General features: G+C 46.9%; 1 long non-coding RNA gene across 1 annotated transcript in view; it reads left to right on the top strand.

Moving 5' to 3' along the window:
- Positions 1-7,099: 7,099 nt before the first annotated feature.
- Positions 7,100-15,787, top strand: part of LOC120796015 — a 23,827-nt gene continuing 15,139 nt past the window's right edge. Inside the window, exons 1-4 of the long non-coding RNA XR_005708328.1 lie at positions 7,100-7,178; positions 7,264-7,354; positions 9,645-9,750; positions 13,466-13,677. This is a non-coding gene — a long non-coding RNA (uncharacterized LOC120796015). The remainder of the gene's footprint in view (positions 7,179-7,263; positions 7,355-9,644; positions 9,751-13,465; positions 13,678-15,787) is intronic.

Raw genomic sequence — 15,787 nt, forward strand, 5'->3', positions numbered from 1 at the left:
ACCTCAGGGCTTCCACACTGTCCGCTGAGAAAAGCTGCAGGTCAGAAAAGGTGAGACAGAAGACAAACATTAGCAAAAGCAACTGAAGACACCAGGAGCATCACGTGAAGGGGGAGGGGGATTTTAGAAATTTAGAAACGGCCCGACTGCGTTCAGGATCGGTGGAAGGCACTGACCCAGGCCCCCAGGCCCAGACGCATCCACAAGAGTTGGACATGCTTGAACCTGAGCGAAATATTCACAGAGAGGAGAAGTAAAAGCGGAGAGACTGGAGGGAAGTAACAGAGAGAAGTGGAGCTCCTGCTGAGTTCAGACATCCGTCAGAGGCTCGTGGACTTGGGCTGTTTGGAGCAAATCACCACCGGCACAAAGATCTCGAGGGGAAGATACGTTTTTGCTCCCGTCTGAACGTCGGCCGGGTCACGCTGAGACCAACACGGACACGTGTCTCAAACAATGGGAAAAGCTGCAAAGTGGCTTCCATTTCGTTTCATCATTTCCAACACTGAGAAATCAGGAACAATATATTTATACAAGGAGAAGATATTTCGACGTCCGTGAATACAACGATATTTTCCCCGACAGAATCTTCACCTAGCGAATGTGACGTGCTGAGCTCTGAGGATTCACTTTTGTTCAGCTCTGCTCAGAGACAGTGACCAGAGCTTCAGGGCCACCGGTAGAGGAGCGGTCGAATCCCCGAGAGAAGCTCGACAATCAGCCTTTAAGGAGCAAGCTCCTTGATGCCGAAACGCAGATTTGAAGAAAAAGCGGTCGTGTCGCGAGACTTTTATTTCTATATTTATTTTTCTATATTTGATCCCGTGTCCATGACAGTTTGAAATCTGTGAACTTGTATTTGTGTTAACTGCCTTAGTTGTATTAGAAGATGCTTTATGTTTTCCATGACTGGCTGTAGTTAAATGTGGCTGTTGTGTCTCAGAAATCTTGTCTCTTACCCGTTCTACCTTTCCTTCCCCTCTCCTACTTCTTTTCTCCCTTTTTCTCTTTTCTTCTCAGTTGCCTATCTCCTTTCTTCCCTTACACGTTTTCTCGTTTCCTTCCTTTTTTCTTCCTAATCAACTTCCCCCTTTCTTCCTTCCTTGCGTGTTGTTCTCCCTCTCTTTCAGGTGAGTTGCCAGCTTTTCACTTGTGCACCTGAACGCTTCCCGCTGAGCATCTTTTCTTGACCTCGTGACCTTTTCCTGGTTGAGAGGATGACGAACATCATTCTGGGGTTTTTGCAGTTAGACGCTGTGAGATTTCGGCCTGCCGTCTCCCCCGGGGGTGTTTCGGCGTCTCCGCCTGGGTCGACCCGAACGTGGCGCCAACGCCCTCTCCGGCGTCGTTTCAGCCATTAGAGCCGTGGACGCGGCCTTCACTCGGAGGAGACGGCCTCATTTCCTCCTCGATCCTCCTCCCGGGAGCGCGACGAGCAGTTTAAGTGATTTCTCTCCGAGCATCCCCATAAGTGCAGCAAACGTCCTCTTTTAAAGCCTGTGGATTGTAAAACATGATAGTCTGTGATGTTCCTTCTTTTCTCCGATGCGTCTTTTTAAAAAGCCCAGCGACCGCCGCCCGCCATCCGAGGAGATGAGCTAATTAAATTGGTACATTTTACAAGTCGTACTCAATAAATCTGAATAAATTAACAAGGCATTACTAAGGCTGCTACATTAAATTTGCATAGTGCATTTAATGAATATGCAACCGCGAGTGGAAAGGTCTGCCACTGTGAACCCCGGCGAATTAGCATAACTACTTCCAGCATGTTTCTTAAATAATGCTCTAATTTGCACATCACTGAGTTGGCTAATTCTGGCTTCGGCGAGGGCGGCCTCGTAATTAAAGAATCCCACTTTAATTTTTAATGAAGTTTATGTTACATCAATCCTGACAGTAATGAGGGGGACGTGGAAACAAAAAGGCTGCTAATAATTAAATTCACAAACCAGTTTGAGGGATAATAACTCCTCAGGAGGAATTACATGACTAATTATTAATTAAATATTCATAGTATCATGCCGCAGAGAGAGGCGGAGATGGCGGCGGCTCGCTGTAAGCGGCCGCCTCGGCGCCGGCGGAGCCCAGACGCCAAACGGCTTTTATCTGTGAAGGACTTGAGAGGCTCGCAACGGAGCCGCTCGCCGCCATTGGTTGTAATGACCCCTGAGACGAAACGGGGCCGCAGTTGGTGGTCACCTGTGGCCGCGTGAAGTCAGCGCAGCCTCGGTCACAGGTCGGCCCGGTGGCTTCGCGCAGAGGCGATCAGACCTTACGCTGCAGACGCCTCTGACTTATCATCCGTTAGTCTGTAGCTGAGTCTCGTTCTAAGTGTCCAAGGGGACAGAAACACACCGATAGCTGGTGTTAACGTCGTGGCTGGTCGATGCACTTTAACGGTTTCTGGTTCTTTTTCTTTCGTCTCAAACTGAAACTCATTGCTCAAAGGGACGAATGAGGGAACAACAGTGACCACCTCAAACTGCTGACTGATTTTCTCCTTCCCTGTATTAGAAGAAGGGTTTTCTCAGACACAGCTTAATACACTTGCGAGTGTTCAGACTGTAGAAGTGACTAAATGAATTTTACAAGAAGTTTGGTGTCATTTTTTCACATTGTTCAAAATATGGTGGAGCTGCTCACGGCCGGTAAAAACATCTTTGACGTTGATGATTCAAGGTTTTACTGTGTGTTTCTGTGAAGTTTCTTAACTTTGAAATTGGTCTCATGGTTTTAAATCCATCGGTGCATTCAACGCAGTATTTGTGTTTAGTACAAAATGGAAAATAACTTGACACAGAATTCTAATTAAAAGAGAAAATGGAAAATAAACCTTTTTTTTTTTTTTTTTACTGCACAAATTAGGATCAGGACACAATTAAATGTTAAAACGGAAAAGGAAACTGAAAAGGGACGTGGAAGATCATATTGGTTTGATAAATGTTCGTCTGGTTAACTTCCCCACCAACGGTGAAGGAGCAGCGGCTTCCCCAAACTTTCTCCCCGGCAGTGAACGAGACAGGACAAACAGCCGGGACACAGCTCGAAGTCCTTCAGCTGAAACCGGCGCGGTGAGACACCCGTATTTTATTTTGAAGTCTGACATTGCAGGCACAGCAGAGCGATCGCCAACTAAAAGCCTGTCAGACGGCTGCCGGTGGACACAGTCATGCGTTCGAGTGACCTTTGACCTCTGCGTGACAGCAGCGGACTCAGTGAATCCACTCCGAGGCAGCGGCGGTGAATGAATCTCTCGGAGAGGCCGTGACCCCGCCGTGTTTGTATCTCTGGCAAAACTACTGTGGTAAAAGTCAAGTACAGTTGGTCGAACTTCTCAGTGGGTTTAACTGTGAAACCTCTTTAAAGCCGCTACCATGCAGATTGACGTGAGAGGACTCCCAGGTGGTGCTTCGTCAGCTGGACCTGAATCAGCTCCCCTCGGCTTCACGGAGCTTGACGGCGCGTTTCAGCTCATCGTTTATCGCTCCTACTGCTCGCACAGCGGCGTTTTCGGACGCAGCCGGACGCTTACCTACGTACGAAAGACGGTGAAAGGAAAAAAGACGAGTTGGTGACGGGACTCTTGAAGCTACTGCTCCCAGCCAAGAATCAGTCCAGCACATGTGGACAACTTGTCGTTTTTACACTGTGGTTTTTGTAGAGAAGAGTGGCCATGGATTTACTTCAGCCTCACGAGCAATAACTCGTCCTTGACTGACCCCCAACAAACCCAGAGCAGTCAGTGGTTATTGCAGTATGGAGGTGAGCACTGTGAAGCAGTTCTGTTTCTGGTTCTGTTGTGGTCACTCTGTCTCTTTGTGGTCGTTCAGTCTCTGGTTGTTTTCTGTCTCTTTGTGTCTTTTTGTGGTCCTTCTGTCTTTTTGTGGTCATTCTGTCTTTTTGTGGTTGTTCTGTGTCTTTGTGGTCATTTCTGTCTCTTTGTGGTCGTTCAGTCTCTGGTTGTTTTCTGTCTCTTTGTGGTCGTTCTGTGTCTTTGTGGTCATTTTCTGTCTCTTTGTGGTCCTTCTGTCTTTTTGTGGTCGTTCTGTGTCTTTGTGGTCATTTTCTGTCTCTTTGTGGTCCTTCTGTCTTTTTGTGGTCGTTCTGAGTCTCTTTGTGTCTCTTTGTGGTTTTTTCTGTCTCTTTGTGGTCCTTCTGTCTTTTTGTGGTCGTTCTGTGTCTTTGTGGTCATTTTCTGTCTCTTTGGGGTCGTTCTGTCTTTTTGTGGTTGTTTTCTGTCTCTTTGTGGTCGTTCTGAGTCTCTTTGTGGTCGTTTTGTCTTTTTGTGATCAGTGATCCGTCCACGGGTGTAACACAGCCCCAGGTCATATAGTCCCCGAGGTGGACATTTTTGGGATAAAGTTGAGCGTTGCAGTCTGATACTAAGTTTGAAGCTAATTAATGTGAAAAGTTTACCCACAAACTGAAGGATGGCTGGACGGCTGGCGCAACCACATCCAGGCGGCTTGGTGTTTTACACTCGTACCGTCCGTATCCCTTCACTTACACTGAATGTGAACATGTGAAGTATGCGTGTTGTCCACTGGATGAAGAGTTTGATGCAGAGAGGCGTCAGACGCTCTCCGGTCCAATCAGAGCGGACAGTTTGAACCATTTTTAAAAGTTAATTTCAGAGGTAATGAGTGCTGAGCTCCCGCTAATTCACCACCACGCTCCGAAAGCCACAGCCTGCAGATGGAGGAGGGTGGAGGAGGGTGGTCCTGTCTTTTCTCATTACAGACTGGTGAAACATTCTCATTGCTCGTGTATTTAATTGAGCTGCAGAAATGCAATATCAGGAGGACTTGGGGATAAATAAGGAGCGTTCCCATTGGTCCCACTGAGGAGCTATTGATGTTCCATAAATCCCAGTCAGGAGAAATTTAATTGAGTTATACCACGCTGAATTACCTTACATGTAAATGGCATCCAGGTCCGGGCAAATGGAATAATTAGGCCCCGGCCAAAATGTTATGGAGTGTTATCCCGAGTGACGCGGGGCCGCAGATATTCATGGATTTTCACTCGACTGGCTGCATTCACGAAGAAGCGAATCAGAAAAACAAGGCCGAGCGGGGAGCACTTCAGCAGTTTAGAGTCAGGAAGCTGAAAATGACGGCCGCCTCTGCGGTGAGATGGCAGCTACACCCCTCATTCAGGTCTTCTCCTGGCGTCTGCACGTCTTTACAAAGTCCCCAGTGTCTTAAATCCAATATTACAAATATTACAACCCATTTTTAAACCTGAGTCTGTGCGGATTTAATTTCATGTGATTTAATTTCATGTCTTTGTTGGAATTTGTTTATTTTCCCCAAGTTGTTTTAGGGCCTATAAAATCCCAGACCCTTATATTGTTGAGCCTGGGAGCTCATACTTTACCTTGGACACAGCAGTTGGCAAATCAAACTGACCACAAGGTCTCTTCAGTAACTGCTGGAGAGCTTTCACTGGTATCGCATGATCTTCCTCGGCGGATGGAGCTGGCCCAGTAATGGTGGAATTGTAGATGCTCAAGTTTCCATGTTTGAACATCCAAGGCGAGTCTTTAGAGCACTCAGAATATACAATCCCATGACAACTGGGCTGTGTAATGTGCAGATGAAGCTCATGTGATGCGATCGAAAGCTCCAGAATCAGGCCCACAGCTGCCATCGAAGACACTGAGTTCATGTCCTCGGTAAAATGTTTCTGGATAAGTAGGAGGTGACAGGAAATCATGAGAGGTTTAGGGTCTACAACTAAATCCATATTAAGGCCGATACGGATGATTATTAGTCCAGATGTCTGAAAATTAAATTAAAGTGAATAAATTGATATAAATTCAAAGGAATTCCCACCAAAATTACACACGTGGAAGCCTAAAGAAACATTTGGATCCTGGTGTCGAGAGATAACATTCGAAGAAACAATTCAAACCTTGAATGCAACAAATGAAATAAGGAATCTAGTGACTTTTTTCACAGGGTGTAGAAATATTAACTTCTCTGACAACAACATGCTCTTCAACAACTTTATTCTCACCCAATCACGATACGCTGAATGAATTCACGTCACGAGATGCAGCCATAAGGAGTCAGAGCTTTAATTATAAAACGAGGCAAAACCACATTCACCGTCGAAATAAAGCGTTTTCGCACTCATCCAACACAACAACGAGTCCGACGACTGATTATTGGCTTGAGTCCTTCGTGAAGCGAAGGCACCAGAGTTTCTCTGTTTCCAGGCTCTAAACCGGGAGGATGTGTCGCTTTTCTCTTTCACATCCTCATAAACCGAATCATAAAGATCTGAATATGTCAGCTTGGTCCCGCATTTTACAGACTAGCTCATTAATCAGTCAGGGGAAAAAATAATTGGCAAATTAACTGACGATGCAAATAATTGTCACCTGTAGTCACCTGATTCATCCATGGGTTTTTTTTTTCAGATCAAATCGACGAGAAAAACCAACTCGACCAAAGGAGAAAACGATTCAGTCTGTTCTCATTTAGTTTAGTTTCCTTATTTCAGAAGCTCCAGTCCAGGTTTTGGCCCTCGCACCTCCACACCGTCAGGTCGCTGAACCAGGTCAGAGTCCGGGTCAGATTTTAGCTCCACCCGCCAAACCGTCAGGTACCTGCGCTGTTCTGAAAATGATCCGTAATTTACTCCCGCTGTGACTCCATCAGCGTTTTCTGAGGGAACCATACTCACACACGGAGGAGGAAGAGGAGGAGGAAGAAGAGGAGGAGGAGGAGGAGGAAGAGGAAGAGGAAGAGGAAGAGGAAGAGGAAGAGGAGGAGGAGGAGGAGGAAGAAGAGGAAGAGGAGGAGGAAGAAGAGGAAGAAGAGGAAGAAGAGGAAGAGGAGGAAGAAGAGGAAGAGGAGGAAGAGGAGGAGTAGGGAAGAGAAGAAGAGGGAGAGGCTGAAGACTCCACCTGGTGCGGGTGGGTTTTAACGTCACGCGCGGCGGACCAGCTTCCTCGTGCGTCAGGTGAGTTTCCCGCCAGTCTTTTTTTTTAAATGACAGACGACGTGTCAGGGGCGGGCTGCACTGGAGGCCGTTTGATTGGCTTATGGATCAATCTCTGGGCTGCGGTTGGCTGGTTTCAGCCACATTTAAATTCTGCGCACATTACGTCGTCTTGGTAACCGGATGAATGAACGCGCGGCGGGATAACAAACACCTTTCTGAAGGTAAAGCTGAGCTGAGCTGAGCTGAGCTGAGCTGGGGGTTTAACCAGCAGCAGGTTAACACGTACCTGACATGTACCTGTTTCAGCGGCTGGCGATGGTGGGAATCTCCGTCCAGCTGTGAAACATCTGTAGAGCGACTGAAAGCTTCTACTTCACCAGGTTTCGGCATTTAACAGGTACATTTCCTTCTTTGCAGGTCCAGCTAATCTGCTTAGCTCATGAAATATGATGCATTTCATAGACAAAGGGCAGCGGCTCAGAAGCGTTTCTACAAGCGGCATCACCTGTCGTCTGCTGCGCCAAAGTTTCAGGATTCTCTCTAAAGTAAAACCGGGAACAGTTTTCATTTCTCACTGAACTTCATCCAAACTGCAGTGGAAGGAAAAAACCTAAACCAGATCGGTTGTTGCTGTGACCTCCTTTGCCTTTAAACCGGCACCAGTTCTCCTCGGTACACCTGCACACAGTTTTTCAGGTTCTCGGCAGGTAGGTCGCTCCAGCATCTTGGGGACCCTGCCTCGGTTCTTCTGTGGATTTTAGTCTCAGTGTCTTCTGTCTCTTCACGTGGTCCCAGACTGACTCCATGATGCTGAGATCGGGGCTCTGTGGGGTCCGGACCATCTGCTGCAGGACTCCTTGTTCTTCTGGTCTCTGAAGACAGTTCTTTATGACTCTGGCTGTGTGTTTGGGCTCGTTGTCCTGCTGCAGGATGAGTCTGGGACCGATCAGACGTCCCCCGGTGGGACTGATGATGAAAAGGACGTTGGGCACGATGAGTAATGAGTTTTTGACTCTCGACTTCTTGTAGACCGCATTTCTGGCCGTAAACTGCTGAAACAGAATATTGCTATTAAGCCTCAGATTATATTCACTGAGTATGTTTTTAAAATTATTTTCACTACAGAATCTGAGCACAGAAACCGTGTGTTTGAGTTTAGAGAAAGTCTCCTGCATGAAAGTCTGGTGCATCAGACCCGTCGACCCGTCAGAGACCAGCGCTCACAGAACCATTAATATCACCGGGGCCACGGTCAGGATCGAAGGAGTTCTGAGGTCACCACCCCCAGACAGTCGACTTGGCTGTTAAATAATATTTTCTGGGAGCTGCCTTTAAGTGGAACGGTTCACAAGGAAAGTCCAGTGAAAACCACTACAGCTTCTAAACTGGACTGGCTGAACTCTGTTCTCAGAACATTTTCCTTTTTCAGTGTCAGTGGCTCGTTCCAGGAAACGTCCCAGGAAATTATTTTGAAATTACCGAGCATAAAACATTACAGTTGAATGTGTTGAGAGCAAACGAGCACATGAGGCGTTTTCCGTAAACGTAGAGGGAAATGAGAAGAGGGAAAATCCTCCTGTACGGTGCCGGTACTTGAACCGCCGCTCGCTCCATTCAGCTCTCCGTATTAAAGTGTACGGCTGTTTCCAGGCTGTGATTTCCTCTGTGATGAGCTGGTGTATCGGCAGCCCGGCGCAGTAATCATCTGTCAGAGTGGCTCTTAACGAGTGCTGACGCTTCAGTCGCTGCTCTCCAGGCGCTAATCGCCTCACTAATTAGCAGCTCTCCTGAAGACCGCCGCTCGCCTGCTAATCAGCCTCCAATTTGCTTAATCGGCGGTTTAATTGAAGCGATCGCCTCCTGCACGCAGAGTCACTCGAGTGTGACGGGAGCAGACACGGAGCAGACGCTGCTGGGAATTGAACCGGCGCTGTTAGTGCCTTGCTGAAGAAGCTCCGACGTGACAGAAGACGAGCTTTCCATTTCAGTGACCCGGTGCCCGTTAGCGCCCCCCAGAGGGTGCACAGTTCCCCAGAGCCACAGTCTGGACGAACAGCATCCTGACGATTTGTCTGTTCCCACAGTCCGACCGAAGGGGGAGCTAAACTTGGAAAGTTTGTCCTGGGGGTGGCGCTAGAGGGAAGAGTGTGGGGTCATGCAATTATTCGGAGTCCAGACTGCGGAGAAGTTTTTTTCTAAATAACCCAACTGCTGCCACACATGTTTAGTGGAGTTTGAGTGGAGTTTCTCTAGAGTCAAGATGACCTTTGTTTAATATCTGTCGTTTTATCACCTCACGGATCGATCTTTGATAATTACTATCGTTATTTATTATTGATGAGTCGGCCATTTATCTGCAGGATTAATTGTTTATCCTCTGAAAATGTCCAAATAAAGTGAAAAAGGTCCCACGTGACATCTGCAACTGTCTGACCAACAGTCCAGAACCCAAAGATACTCGGTTAACTGTGAAAGAAAACCAAGAAAAACCGCAAATCCTCACATTTGAGACAGTTGAACAAGGTCAAAGTGACTAATTTTCCAAGTAGTTGTTGATTTAATTCTCTTTTAATTGACTCATCAATGAATCGACTGATTGTCTCAGCTCTAAACTTTATTTAAACATCTCTGTGGGAACCCTGTGGTGGACGGTGATAAAAGCGACGGTTTTCTCGTGTGGGTTCCAGATGAAGACCATGCAGAGAGCCGAAGGGGACTTCAGCTGGATGAAGTCCGGAGCAGACTCTGGGGTGAGGATCATCAGCGGAGACCAAGAGCCTCTAACAGCGGGAGGTAAATCACACACTCAGACGCTCACGAGTCTGCGTTTGACCTCTGACCTCTGAGCGTTCACATTCAAACACGGAGGCAGGAGGAAGGGCAGTGCCACCAGGACGTATTCAGTGAAATGTTTGGTTTGTTGCTCTGAAGGCAGACGGACCGAGCTCCTCCTCCTCAGACCTGCAGGTTCCCGGTCTGTCTGGAGGTTTGTGGTCATTTTAGCACAGACCGGTTTGGGGTTATGCACCAGTTAATCACATGACCACCTGAACTGCTCAGATTATTGAGGGCGTTGAGGCCCCTCTTCTGGTGTTTTCACTCTTTACCTGTCTGGTTCCGTTAAAACGACTCTGACGTGTTTGCCCCGTTAGTTCGGTTCATTTGGGCCGGAGAGAAAGTCGCCAGTCGAACGCTGGTGTGGACCAAAGGGCCGGACCGAGACCGCCTCTAGAGGACGGTCTCGGTCCTTTTCCAATTGGACTCTGGTGGTTCCTTTGTCGTCCAACAGATTTTACGACAGTAGATCCGTGATTTTACCCTGAATTCAAAGGCTGAACTACCAATAAATTCATCTGCTGCTTGTGAACCGTTCAGGAAGCGTTCTTATCGTCGATCTGTATAATATATAAATAAATGTATGTCAATCATTTGGTTACCATGGTGACACGTTACACTCAGGAGTGCAGGCGTTTACCCTGATCAGTCAGAATCAGTTCAAGAGTGAGGCGTGTTGTTTACTGGGGCAGTTCGTTACGTGGCGACGGGAAGCTCTGTGATTGGATGTTTGTTAGTGAAAGGCATTCTGGGAGTGGTAGTTACCCTGTACCTTTTATTTATTTATTTATTTATTTATTTTTCTGAGAATAGGATATTTTCTAACACGGTTGTTCATTGTTTGTCCTGATGATTCAACCAGGAAAGTTTCATGTTGATCTTTAACGGAAACTGCATTTCCATCCACCTGTTTTATGAGCCTTAAAAAAAGCAGTGGAAACAGCAGAAATTTGAGAAAAAGTTGAAACATGAAGTGTTTGTTCTTCTGTGGATAAAGAGGCCAAAGGTAAACAGACCTGGTGACTAAAGGCTGACGTCCATGAAGCATGAAGAGAGGAAACCGTCAGGTGAGTGAGGAGCCGTGAGGAGGCTGGAACCTTCCTCACATCAACACATGGAACCAACAGGAACATCAGGTTCCATCACGTTCTCCACGTGGTTTTCCATCGACTCAGCTTCGACTGCAGCTCTTCTAACGACCCCGTCTCGCCGCGTCCTCTTCTTCTGTGGCGGTCTAACGGCAGCGCCTGGAGAATCGGCTCCACCTGCTGTTTATCAGCTCACGTTCACACAGCAGCAGCGGAGGGAGACGAGACTTGACTCAGGTTTTCACAAATCCAGCTCTGCGTGGAAACTGCTGATGTTTCTGTCTCCGTGAGCTGACTGTCTGGAGGTTGTCCTGCTCCTGCTCCATATTCAAACAGCGTAACTGAGAGATTTACATTATTGTGAATTCTCTCGTCCTCCTGATAAATCAGCAGCTCTAATAGAGGCCGCCAGCTCTGACTGGGGGGGGTGGCAGTAGGTGGAGGTGAAGGGGGGTTGTAGGCAGCGGGGGGGGGGGGCGTCATTAATCCATCACAAAATGGAGGCTCGGCGGCGCTCGGAGATTCAACAGCAGAGTAATAATCAAAGACACACAGGTTCTTTATTTCATGCTTGATGCCTGGACACTGAGCTTGTCATGATATGTGGTAACCGACGGTTACTGACGGTTACCAACGGTTACCAACGGTTACCAACACGGTGGAAAAACAACAACAAAACAGAGACTGTAAACATTTTAATACTAATGTCTTTTAATAGAAACGGACTTTTTCTGAGCAGGAGGTAACACGGTTCAGACCCCGTTTAGCTCCAGGCCTCCGGTCAAGACCTGAGGGAAGCTCCTCAGTAACCTGCTGCTTTTCACTCACAACACACACACACACACTAGCAGTGTGTTGTCGTCCAGTCTGAGCAACTGATCCACGAGTTTGAAGGTTTATCAGACGCCAGCAACCCTGCAGAGGACTGAAGACTGAGAGAGGGTTTGACAACTGGAACTGCAAAGTTATCACAGTGACAGCGACATTACGAGCTTAAGTTACACCTTTTGGACCAAAAGGTTGCAGGAACTATGGAACCAGAGGAACTCAACGTCCCCTTCTGAGCTGCGTTTGCGTTTTGATCAGTTATTTTCAGATGTGCAGACTCCACCCCCGATGGTTCCTGAACACCTGGAACGAAATTTAGCCTGCAGTCAAAACGCAGCTTTAGTTTCTTGGCTCCTCAAAAGGTTTTTGGTTCCCAGGGAAAGTTGCTGTGGTGGAAATGGGCTGAAAGTTCCCTACCAGGAATCCACACTTGTTCGTATGTGATTGGTCAGTGCGATGTGTTTCTGTGTGATGTTTCACTGACGTCCCTGAGGCTCCTTTCGTCAGAGTCTCCGAGTCGAGACGCTCGCTGTGCTACTCTGAGTATAAGGAGTGAGGAGGGTGTCTGGGAAGCCAGTGAGGGATTTTTGACTTTGTTGTTGTCCTTGTGACTCCTGCCGGTTGGTGGTTTGTCGGGTGCTTGCACAGTAAGGGGGTGGAACTGGAGGGTTGAAAGCGAACCTCCCAGGTGTTCACCCTCCAGGTGAAGCTCCTCACTGGCAGATGAAAAAAGCAGCCGGAGAAACGGAGGCACAACACGTCTGTTTACATGTTTGTTGTGTTACAACCCAACCCCGTCTCCTAGAAATTACGTTTCTATACAACTAAACTGCAACAGCGAATACGTTCTGTCACTGGCTGGATCGTGTTTAGAGGCAGTTTATTTCAGGACTGCGACCTCAGAGACCGGGTTCACATCCAGAGTCCCTTCTGAGGTTCAGGTCCAGGAAAGACGGTGGTTCTGGTTCAGTGTAAACAAACAGGTTGTGTCCGAAGTCACTGGGAAGTTTTTCTGTATCGAACCAGACCAGGATCTTTCCTGAACCTGAACCAGGTGCTGTGAGAGTCTTAACAGAACCGTAGACCAGTTTACTGATGCTGGAGTCGCTACAGGTGGAAAACAAACAGGTTGACTGTGAACCTGTTACTGAGACCTTCAGTACCAACGCATTTGTGACTCGTCAGATGCGTAAATTAGCAGCACTTCCTCATTGTGTTCATTGGAAACGCTGCAGTTACATTTCCTACAAAATATATTTGCTGTTGCAGATCAGTTGTTTTTAGGAAACAGGGTTGGACAATCACAATTACAAAAATATGACCGAATGCAGCTACTGTTTGTTGCTAGCACACTTAACTGTTTACATCACCAACATAAGCAACGGGGGTTTAGGTCGATGTAAAACCGCTGACTGCAAATGAATGTGGTGAAAACACGAGTGCCTGAAACAGCAGACGAGGTTTGAGAAGGTTTTATTTTAACACTTATTCTCAACACACAGAAGAGACAACGATATCCTCGGAAAATAGCAATCAGGCTGAATCTAAACATTCGCGTTTCATGTGTTCAGGTTTGACCGAGTTATGGCTCCAGAGAGTTTGATTTTTGATGTAAATGGCAGCCATTTAAAAGGGTTCTAAAGTTCCTTAATCAGCCCCATGAGCTGCATCGCAGCAACTGCTGTGGTTCCAACTGCTGGTGCCTCGGTCCTGAAGCTCTGGACCCGGAACTCACAGCTGCATCCTCTGAATTCCAGATGTGTTCAGAGCCTCCTCTCAAGCCCGCGGAGTGGAAGTCTGGAGCATTTATTTAAGGCTGGTGATGTCTGTCTGACGCCGGAGCAGAGCGAGTTCTGTCCACTGGTCAGAGTTCATGGTCCCCAGAGGATGAGCCGCAACTGACCGGCTCTTCGTCTGCCTCCGTCAACTCACGGCGCAGGAGAGCTGAAGTCTGTTTCTGCAGCTTCAGGTCAGCGTGGACACTCTGTGTGTGTGTGTGTGTGTGTGTGTGTGTGTGTGTGTGTGTGTGTGTAAACTTCTATCTTGAGAGGACCACTTTGAGTTTTAGACAGAGTTTACAGAGAGAGGACATTTTGTCCCGTCCTCACAAGTTTAAAGGGCTGTTTGAGGGTTGAGACCTGGTTTCAGGGTTTGGGGGCTAGGGAATGAATTATGTCAACGAGTGTCCTCACAGAGATAGAAGTACAAGTGTGTGTGTGTGTGTGTGTGTGTGTGTGTGTGTGTGTGTGTGTGTGTGTGTGTGTGTGTGTGTGTGTGTGTGTGTGTGTGTGTGGTGTGTGTGTGTGGTCTTCCTCCTCTGACGGCACCTGAAGTGCTGGTGGATGATGAGGAACGTGCTGAAGTGCCGCCACCGCTGCAGCTGCTCTGCATTTTAAACACACACACACACACACACACACACACACACACACACACACACACACACACACACACACACGGTAGCTACAGATAATCATTCAGCTGCTTCACCAAACTACAAGAGCTACCTGATCCTCAAAGATCCTCAGCAGCACCACCAGAAGAGGAATTACTCCTCAAAATATTTGTGTCATTCAAGGATAACGAGATTTTGAGATGGATGATAGGGGGGTCCCCGTGATCCAGATCCAAGTCCTAATATTGGCTTTCTGCTCGTACTGGATCCAACCCGATGCTTATTGGAATGTAGGTTCAATGTGTTTACAGTAGCAGCTGTAGCCTTCTAAATCTGAAACACCTTATTTTTTAAAAGATTGATCAGTTTTGTATCAGTTTAACATTTTAAATCTCTTGAATTTTTCTCTCGTCTTCAAACTGTCCGAGGATGGACAATGGGGCCGAACTCCCCAGGAAAGAGCCACACTGAGGTTTTATACATAAACGGGGGGGGGGGCGTCTCTGCAGAACCCAGTCTGTGGCTGCGAGGAAAACGCACACACACACACACACACACACACACACACACACACGGAGCGTCCTCCTGCTAATGACTTGACAGCTGGTCGAATATTTATGACTCTTAAAGTTTAGTGTTGCAACCTGCAGTGTTTCATTCAATTCAGTACAACTTTATTTATCTGTGTGCAGCAGTTTGACACCCAGATACACAGAGGAGAAGAAAAACACTGATGGAAACTATACGTGGAAACGATGCTCGGTTCTCTAACAAATAGATACGACCATCTCATGCTCGGAAAGCAGCTTTTTACATGGGATCATTAGGATTTCACTATTGGCATCACACGGTTAAGATTACAGCGTCGTGGTGGCACTTCTTGCTGTCCGATTGGCTACTGTGCGACCAATCGTAGAGCTCCGGCGGGATGACAGAGAAGCTTTAAAATCTAAACTCTCACCTTCATCTTCGTGGACTCAGACGCAAACATTTACATTCAATGTAAATATCAGAGAGAGAGAGAGAGCACCAACCGATCCAATATCAATATCGAGATCAATATCATGGATAGTTCATTTAAAGTCATCAGGGTCATCTGTGATGAACTGATACTTCTCCATTCAATTATGCAGCAATAATAGTAATAATAATAATGATAATAATAGCAAAACATAGAAAAGAATGAATAATTAAATTCCTTTATAATAGTTCATCTCTCATGTCGACAATAAAACCAGAACAAATTGAAACAACTTCACCTACAGACTGGACTCAACCTCTGAAAAGCATTTAAAGAGTAAACCTGAAGTCTGTAAAGGAAACTCTTCATGAATTCTTATTCTTATTTGATCTGAAAAATAAAATCACATCGGTGCAAATCTGCAGGAAGAAGATTTCAACTTCCGTCATCGGCTGAAAGAAAAACCGTCTAGTTGTGAATCTTCTGGAATTTACTTTTCTTTGGGTTTTGCTTTTTATTCTCAATGAACTTTTACTCAACCGTCAGAAAAAGCGCGGGGCACATCTACAGGAAAATGGTCAGGAAACGAAGCCAGAATCCAGACGAGAGCTGCTGATTCACGCAGAGACGAGACAGGAGTCACCAGGAAAAAGCCGAGCGAGCGCCGCTGCTGCTGTGATGACTCGGGATGGGATGGACTCCTAATTGAATTTTCCTCCCCGT

The sequence above is a fragment of the Xiphias gladius genome, chromosome 1 (assembly GCF_016859285.1).
Source record: "Xiphias gladius isolate SHS-SW01 ecotype Sanya breed wild chromosome 1, ASM1685928v1, whole genome shotgun sequence".
NCBI classification, from domain to species: Eukaryota; Metazoa; Chordata; class Actinopteri; order Istiophoriformes; family Xiphiidae; genus Xiphias; species Xiphias gladius.